This window comes from Branchiostoma floridae, chromosome 9 (assembly GCF_000003815.2).
Source record: "Branchiostoma floridae strain S238N-H82 chromosome 9, Bfl_VNyyK, whole genome shotgun sequence".
Lineage (NCBI taxonomy): Eukaryota > Metazoa > Chordata > Leptocardii > Amphioxiformes > Branchiostomatidae > Branchiostoma > Branchiostoma floridae.
Window position 1 is genome coordinate 2,742,675 of NC_049987.1, and position 10,193 is coordinate 2,752,867.

The window sequence follows — 10,193 nt, forward strand, 5'->3', positions numbered from 1 at the left end:
ATGGAGGTAGCCAGTCTCGAAAAGTCTCTGAATGTAGCAGGCGTTTGGCAAACTTGTAGCACAGCTGACGGCGTCGGCTTTCTAGTGTAGGTAGGTTAAGAACGCTGCATGCCTCTGAGTAGGATGTGTATGCGGGGCCTAGTATTGTCCGGCAAGCCCTTTTCTGTATGGTCTCGATTCTCTCGTGCTGTTTTCTTGTGAGTCCCGGGTGCCAGGCAGCGACGGCATACTCGCAAGCCGGTCGGACCAAGGTCTTATAACAGGTGAGAAGGTCTTCTTGAGAAAGGTTGAGACGCCGTAGCTGTCGGAGCAGGAATAGTTTCCTATTACCTGACTTCAGTACGTGGTCAACGTGAGTTTGCCAGCCAAGGTCCGCTTGTACAAATAAGCCAAGTAGTTTAACGACTTTGGCTATGTTCAGTGGTTCACCAGCGATAGATAAAGGTGGTAGCGTCGGGGGGACTTTAGAGAAGTAAACGTGCATTGCTTTGCACTTCTTTGGGTTTAGCTTCATTTTATGACTTTCTGTCCAGGTGCCGAGATTGTCGAGGTCGGTTTGGAGGTTGGAGGTTACGCTGATTTTCCGGCTTTCTGCTAGATTAAGGTCGTCGACAAATTTCCACCTTCTTGCTAAGGCGTCTACACTGGCGTTGTTAATAAGGGCAAGAAATATCAGTGGACCAAGGACCGTACCCTGCGGAAGGCCGCAGGTAGTAACTGACCAATCCGAGTGAACTCCTTTGTAGAGGACTCTTTGTTTCCGGTCGGTCAGGAAGCTGCATATCCACCGCGTGAGCGAGGGTCGAAGGCCCAGGTTGATCAGACAGGTAACCGCTAGGAGGTGATCGACACGATCGAAAGCTTTCGAAAAGTCCGTTGTAACGAGACTAGTGATTGTACCCCTCTCATCAGAGGTTTTCGCAAGTTGATTGACAATATCTACTAGGCAGTGGGTAGTAGACCGGCCTGCAAGACAGCCGAATTGGGTAGGGTCGATGTTTTCCTTAATGTCTGAGTAGAGTCGGGTCGCCACGAATCTCTCCGCAACCTTTGCCAGCACTGGTGTGAGGGAGATTGGTCGGAGTTCCTCGATGGACGGAGGGCGGCTTTTTGGCAGAGGAACGATGTTGGCTTGGCGCCACTGTACAGGAACAACCCCTTCTGCAAGTGAAGCATTGAGAATGTGCGTTAACGGGGTAGAAATCTCGTACGAGAACTCTTTGATGAACTCTTTGATGATTTCTCGATATTTTATACAGTAACTCTTTTCCCACCATAAGCACTTATTTCATTTGAACTGTTATCCACTTATACTACTACTACACCGGGAACGACTGTATGTGACTTACAAAGTGTAAGGTATCCTACGGTTACACAAATGCCATTTGACATTTTAGATGCCTTCTTTTCTACGCAAAGTACCCATAGGTATACTCTCAAGTTTTTTTTCCGCTCGAAGTACTTCTTAACCTTGCTATGTAGCTTTTCCATTGTTCGGCGGTAGATGTTTTTACGTTTGGCGTACACTATTGAATCCGTAAAGGTGCTTGTCATCATGATAACGAAGGTGATATCCACAAGGAATAGTTGTCTGTCAACTGTAATAACTCCGGCTTTCCCAAGGACGCCAACAATCATCGCCGGACACCACGTAACCAGCTGTACCCCTGTTATGATCGCCAGCGTCTTGGCTGCTTGTAGTTTTTGGTTGAACTGCTCCTTGGCGATCCCGGTCAGTTTGGTGTGTCTCTTCTCGTTATCCCAGGCCACCTTGAAGATGAGACCGGCAGTGACGCAACTGATGACCACGCCGACCATTAACAGTGTGATGTAGACGACGCCCTCTAGGCCACCAAAGGTGCAGGAAATCTTCAGGCTCAGAGGCTGTGCTATGTCGACGGAGGAGACATCCACAGTCCATGACTCTAGCGTCCCAACACGAGCGATGCCAACCAGTGGTGGTGTCAGGGCAATCAGGAAGCAGATGATCATTGCGACAGCGAGGCGGCGTTTGGACACCAATGAAGTATAGTCAAAAGGAAAGGCGATGTGGCAGATCCACAGACTCGCCTGTAGGTAGACTGAGAACGTGACCTTCAGCATACAAAACTAGTACTTTTTAGAAGTGACTCAGACGTAGCACATATGCAATAGGCAAATTTGTATAATACCTATTAAACCTAAAGAAACTCAATGATAGACGGGACGCCCTTTGTCTGAAGCTCGCGAAGAGCCTGTACGCCTCAGACGAGTACCGACATTGGCTTCCCAAGTGTAGAGGAGACGTCAGCGGTAGAGTAACGAGACAAAACAATCAACTAGTAAATCTGCCAGTACACACAGAGCGCTACGGAAACAGCCCAGTTCCATTTCTAACTACTTTGTATGTAACAGTAACATAACATAACAGTATGTAGACAAGGTGCATTAAGTTGATATGTGAAAACCCATCAAATATTAATTCTTGTATTGTTATTGTATTGTTAACTTTTGGGCTTACTTTGGCATTCTAGGTCATTAGTACCTGTTATCCGATTTTGTTTTACGTTTGCAATCTACAGCATATATTTGCCCATTTTGCAGCAACTGTGTGCGATTTATTGTATGTTCGATTTTTTGAAAATTGATGCGAATGCGGATGTCACCGATCAAGCAAATGGACTTATTGTGGGAGGTTGAATTTGCTGATGATTTATTTGTGCCTGTCCCCTGCTTCCTCCCTTTTACTTCAACCGCTAGATGGCGCACCTGTACCTGCTGTAAAGGGGGAGTTTAGACTTTGCCAAGCTTCAATGTCTAACAATCTGGGGCTGTTCCATGAAATTAGCCTTTAGTGTATAAATTGTACAAATGAATTGTACATAAATTCGATGAAAGATTCTGTTAAAAAAATCTGTATGCAAATGCAACATCTTATTTATCATTTGATAATGGCATAATATATTGCAAGCCATTGCTGTTACTGTGGGGCAAAATGTTCCTGGCAAGAAATGGTATCTGGGCCTAATATGTTTTCTAAAATTCACTATCTACCGTTTAAATACACAAAAATGACTGTTCAAAATTTGAAAAAAAAAATTGTATTTTCTCTTTTTGTAATGAAATCCTTTTACTATTGGATCAATTTTTATGTGTTGAACAATGCTTGATGCAATGAATGTAAAAAGGTAACAAGTACCTGTATATAAAATTCTCACTCACCATAAAACCTTACTTGTTCGATCAAGCAAGTGAGATAGGACATGTACTTGCCCGATCAGCACTTTTACTTGCCTCTGACTATTAGACTAGTGGACTTGCCCAACCCTGGCAGTTAAACATGATTATACATTACATAATGCAGCATGGCACATTTATAACTATAATGTTGATTATAATGGTGTTATTTGATGGCGATAATTAAAATAATAATGATATTGATGATTATCATAAGTAATAAATGATGGTAATCAGCCTATGGCTAAACAACCCCCCACCAACCCAACCTAAGCCAATGTGGTGCCCTCATATCATATGGCTAAATGTATGCGAATGAAGAATGGTGAAATCAAACAAATTTTGTCCGGGATAGTGGGACCGCGTAGCGCAGTGGGTCCGTGTTTGCCTCGAGACCGAGAGGTCGCGGGTTCAAATCCGGCTGCTGTTTTGCCGATCTTGTGCCCTTGGGACAGACACTTTACACGACTTTCCTCACTTCACTCATGTGAAAATGAGTCGTCCCTCGGATAGGACGTTAAATGGAGGTCCCGTGTCTGGGGGGAGCCATACCCCGGGCACGTAAAAGAACCTGCCGCATGTGCGGTGGTGCGATGTGAGCGGATCAAACCATTCCGGCCAAAATGGGGTAGTGAATTTCCCGAGCAGCCTCGTAACCCCTGCTTCGCCTATTGAGTCAGTGAGTCAAGCTTGCCTAAGCTTGATGTTTCTGACTTAGGGAGAAGAGATGCTGCTACAGTTATCGCTATGGGCCGCTCTTCGTCTTCATGATGGTAACATCCGGCCCTACGAACCTGATTAAACAAGAAATCTTTTTAAAAAAGCTGTGCCTTGCCGCGTATTTTATGTTTTTTTGGTAAGTTAGACTAGATTCTACGCTTAAAAATCCCGAGTTCCACATGTCGCCCCCCTCCCCCCTCATTATCATAATTTATGTCAGATGAATTATTGGCACATTAAACAGGTTTTGTAAAACTTTTTGACCCACAATGAATATGCATTATTTTTTATTACAAACTAAGTTCCTTCTGATGCAATTTGTGATATATATTTATATAAACATGGTGAGTTAAAGCGTAGATTTATTACGCTGGACCACATACAGTAACATGCGTCTAGAAGAGCGTTTTAATACTCGCCTGGAATGTACCATTGTCTAACTAAGCCTTGAAACTCGGCAAGGAAAGAAGGGCCTTTGGAAGGGGCTTTGAAAGGGCTGGGTTAACAGGTCCGTCCATTGGTCCGTCCATGGAAGAAAGCTGGCCTAAAGCCTTGCCGGCGGCAAGGCAAAAATGTATTGGGATATAGAGCGAAAAGTGTAAAGGATATTCCTAAGATACCTATTCTGGCCATTATTATCTATCTCGGAGCAACTATACTTGGACTAGCATTTTGCATTATGATAATTGACCAGGCCCTGCTTTTCCATTCTATTTAGATGGCTCAACATCGCCACAGCCTACAGCAGTACTACCGATTAGCGAAGCAAAAAACGCCCTCGGAAGAGTTTTGGTTCACCCCACATATATATTTGGTGTGCGTGATGTAGCGACAGAAATTTACTTCACAATTGGCAGAGTCTTCTTTGCACTAATAGAACAGTTTCCGTTGTACTGTTAGCGCCATGTATATAGCACAATCAATATTTTACAATGGCGACAAAAGCATATAGACAGTCGAAACAATCGTATAGTGAAAATGTAATTTGCAAAACCGATGAAACAATTTACCTGACACACAAATCTACGATTTACATAAATGCAAACTAATATACATGAAATCGGATAACACAAAAGATGGATAAATGCACAGGTGTGACAACTGGCATGAATGTGCACGTGACAAAGATAAATAAGATATTTCAACATAGAAGTACTATGTGCAAGTTATCTTTATACACCTAAGATAGTTTTAGATGGATATACTAGTAGATATAAATTTACAACCACATAAATGTTCGAATTTTCATTTACATGAATGTTCAAAAGACATAATATTTGATGTCTATTAGTATCAACGTCATTTGTATCTTTCACCATAAGGACTTATCTTGATTGATCTTATTAATACTTTTATACAGTAACTCTTTTTCTACCATAAACACTTATTTCATTTGAACTTTTATCCACGTATACTTGTCAACTACTATACAGGGAACGACAGTATGTGACTTACAAAATTTAAGGTATCCTACGGTTGCACAAACGAGATGTGACATTTCATATGTCTTATTTTCTACGCAACGTACGCATAGGGATACTCTCAAGTTCTTTTTTTCGCTCGAAGTACTTCCTAATCTTGCTGTGTAACTTTCCCACTGTTCGACGGTAGATATTTTTACGTTTGGCGTACACTATTGAATCCGTGAAGGTGCTTGTCATCATGATGACGAAGGAGATATCCACAAAGAAGAGCTGTCTTTCATTTGTTATAACCCCGGCTTTCCCAAGAAGGCTAACAATGATCGCCGGACACCACGTAGCTAGCTGCACTCCTGTTATGATCGCCAGCGTCTTGGCTGCTTGTAACTTTTGGTTAAACTGCTCCTTGGCGATCCCGGTCAGTTTGGTGTGTCTCTTCTCGTTATCCCAGGCCACCTTGAAGATGAAACCGGCAGTGACAAAACTGATGACCACGCCGACCATTAACAGCAAAACAAGGACGACGCCCTCTGGGCCGCCAAAGCCACAGGAAACCATAAGGCTCATAGGCTGTGCTATGTCCACGGAGGAGACATCCACAGTCCATGACTCTAGCGTCCCAACACGAGCGAAGCCAACCAGTGGTGGTGTCAGGGCAATCAGGAAGCAGATGGTAATTGTGACCATGAGGCGGCGTTTGGACATCAATGAAGTATAGTCGAGAGGAAAGGCGATGTGTATGAATCTGCAGATCCACAAGCTTGCCTGTAGATAGACTGAAAACGTGGCTAGGAACGAAGTGAGGAAGGCTTGGACCCTGCACCAACCATCACCGGGGATTTCTCCGTGAACCAAGCTGTACACGGTTGTAGGTGCGTACACCAGTATCTGGGCGATGTCCGTGACCGCCAGGGCACACAGGAATATATTACCTGGCTCCTAGAAAAGAGGAAAGTATTGGTTATTATAATTAACTAAACGCATATAAACCTTTTACAGCAAAGTTTTTCTTCAATATCAGTAGAATTTGATAAGGCACTGATCATTCTGGTTTGGATTGATATCTTGGCGAAATAGATGTAGAGTAGGGGTGGGTACCCGTACAGAAAATTCAGGTACAGGTACGGTTCAGGTCCAGAGGATTAGGTCCAGGTGCGGACCTCAATCTGGACATAACTATCTGTGAAAACTTATGAATGGGCGATACAAATGATTCTGTTTTGTTCTGCAAACCACCCTAACTGCCTCTGTTTACACCAAGTTTGACCTTAAAAACGTGGTAAAATAACTATTAACTATTCTCTACTCTGCTTATATTCTTTCCATGGTGCTGAAAGCCCCCAAACACATTAAAAGTAACTGTCAAACATGAAATGAAGATGCTATCCATTAGGGTGGATGTAAAGGTGTACCAGTACAATTTCGTTGTTCTTGTTGGACCGGTCCAGAAAAACCAGACCTGAAAAAAATCAGTACAACCGGATGTTGGCCCGATTCGAAAAAGAACAAGTTATATCGGCAGGTGTTAACCCTTAAACTTAAATTGATTAAAATTAATAGATCTGCAGGAAACAACAAAAACAAGTCCAACTACATATACACTTACTTGCTGTATTAAAAAAAAAACGACCGCAACATTTGAATCTTACCCGCATTTGTTTCTCAGTACAGATGAGGTACAACAAGCAGCCGTTGCCAAACAGGGCCCAAACCGTCATAAGGACGAGTATAATGCTCAGGAGTGGCTGTAGAGACGGGTAGTAGCCGTACACCCCACAGTGTGCAGGGTTGTAGCTTGTCACGGATGTTGTCACGTTTCCTAACGTGATGTTTGTCGTGACGAAGTCGCAGACGGCTGCTACGATATCTAAAGGTTTTGTCAGGATGTTTGCCACGGCGATAGTACCATTGTCAATGGTTCCCGTGATGGCCGGGAGGCTAGTAGTGTTCATCATGTTGTTTTACTGTAGCTTGTCACGGTGTGGATCTGTAATGCCAGTAGGGAAAATTGTTGTTAGACAAACAAAATACAAGTCGACGGTTGTAGCGTCGCTATATTGCGCTTCGAACATTGGAATATTTGAATGTGTACTCGTTCATAACAGCCGGGTTAAATATAGCTCATTTTTTCTATCCTTAAAGTGTGGACACAAAATGTCGACGAAATGACTTTACATATATGTTTATTTTCGTTCAATAAAATCTTATTGTTTTCTTTACTTATTATTTCAGTGATAGTCTTTGTACATACATGGAAAATGATATTCTTTTATGTTAAGGTATGGATGATCAGGAAAGAAATGGAGCACAGAAAACAACGCAATTTTTATCAGGAAACGGAGGGAACAATAGGAAAGTGTCGACGCCGACGATCTACAAGCAGAAAGACAGAGACACTACCTGGCTAAACTGTTGGACGACACCGGCAACGAACAACTAGCAAGTCAGCCAACGGTAAGGCCGTCACAATCAAATGTATGTCGAGTTCTGCAGGTATACTGTCACTGGACCCCGTAAAATCCACATTGCGTTTCCACTAAGTACAAAAGAGACTGGCAATTTCTACTAGATGCAACTCATAACAAGAGCGATCAAATTCAACTTACCTCTCAAGATTGGGTTCTTTGTCCGTCAATACGTAAAGCTGCTCGTACATTCAATATTGCAAAATGGACACGGACTCAGCCTGCATTGCCATTCCACCAGAGGACGTCATCAGCCATGTATGAGAAGTAAAAAGTGGCAAAAAACTGGTTTCCTCGCGATAGCAACTTCCAGAATGCTGCCATAACAAACGCACACCCGGACTGTTCAAAGACGTGGTGGATCCGGGGATAGCATTGTGGGATGTGCCACAAAAACTATTACAGCTGTTTTCGAAGATGAAGAAGGTGAATTAAGCTACATTTAGGAGTTAATAAGAAAAGCAATGACATTTCAAAACGTATATCAACGCCTTGGAAACATGCTTATTTCTAACACAAAGGTTAAGTGCTGAGTGGCGGTGTCACGAACCTACCACTCAATATGTGACGAGTGTTTATCGTTTGTGCCCTGTGGTAATACCTTTGATAACCTACGTAACTTCATGAATTACAAAACAAGCATAAGTTTATCCGCATCTTGTCAGGAACACTTAAGGAGCTGGAGGGGAGAGAAGTGTTTTCGCTCTTAGAAAGGACCCTTCGTAGATGTTATGATAAAATGTATACGTTTAATAATTTTCTTGTTAGATGGAGACGTTGACGCAATATTACTTCATATTGGATGACTTGAGTGCGTTTTTATCTCTTAATTTTTTTTCGATTCCGTTTGCTTGATAAAGGTTAAAATAATTAGAAAGCTATTTTACAGCTTTCCTTAAATATGAATCATCGTGATCGTCTTGATTAGCAAAAAAATGTGAAACAATTGCAAGGCAGTAATAGATGAGACACATGAGAAACAGTATCTCTATAAAGTCTCCCTTCCTGACAATACCCGAAAGAACTTGTTTTTATGCTAATGCTACCTTGCTTCTTACACCTAAGGTCTCTACCTTGCCTCTATCTTACGCTCCTGCTGCTAATTGGAAGGTTACGAACTGCCGTCCTTCATTATTTTACATGCATCATCATGGCAACAGATAAAGACGTCAGTGGTGGCAGTGACAGCAGAAAGTTGACTACGTCGACATTGAAAGCTGAAAAGGCGACGCCGTCTTGCAAATGCTCACTCTCGTGAAGTACATGTACATTGTATATAGCAATTGTTACGTAGTGTAGGTTACTGTACTGAATGCTCTCAGATCCTGAAGAAACATTAAATAAGTTTGTGTATTTTTTTTCAGGGGAATCCTATAAATAGTAACTTACCCAACAAAATACTGCCATCGGAATCAAAAAGTCGACATAAACGATTACAATTATCGACAGATATGGCGCCGTATACTGCACGAGATAAGATAAAATGTAATGAGTAACACATTTATGTCTACAGACATCATTCTATGTAACAAACCTGGTTTATTTGGCGAAGGTATGTGTTCGTGAATTTCTAGTTCCTTATGATTTATCTTGCATGCACAAATGAATGATACTCTGAACATCATTGTTCAAAGATAAGAAGTTTGTGATATTCTTACCAGCATATATGTATGCAATATCAATATCATTACACAATTACACGTTTCCAAGTTCATAACCCGCACCCATTTCATACGATACAGGAGTGTGTGGCTAACTAATCTATTTATTTTAGGGGTAACTCATGGACAACCACATCTTGGGGCTTAACCCTGAAGCACCCGACCTTTTTTTGCGACTAAAATGACCGAGTGGGGTCCAAACGGACCCCAAAAAGTTTTGTTCATAAAATCTTAATTCCAATTCTTATCGGTGATCATAGTACATACATTGCTTCGTCAATGTAAGAGGAATATTTTGGGATGTTAAGGTGTTGCTAATTCTAGCTTATCATCATAATTTATGCAAAAGATCAGAAGGACCAGTTTTGCACTAAACCTATTCTGACCAAAGAGGGGAATTTTGAGGCCTTCAGCAACTTTTATGGCGTATACTAGTAACTCATGAACGGATAGAGATAAAGCTACGAAACTTGGTAACCTATCACAAAATATTGTTAGCAAAAAATTTAAAGTCAATAAAATAAGTTTTCAATTTTTGGGGTTGCCATGGCAACGGAGTTATGACAGGCATATTTTTGCCAAAATTTGTCAATTTTCATTTAGACAAGGTTTTCTTGGTAAGCTAAACTTATTTTCGTACAACAATTAAATTCTATGACATTTAATGTAATTTTCTTGATTTAAAATTTATAATTTATGCTTATTTCATG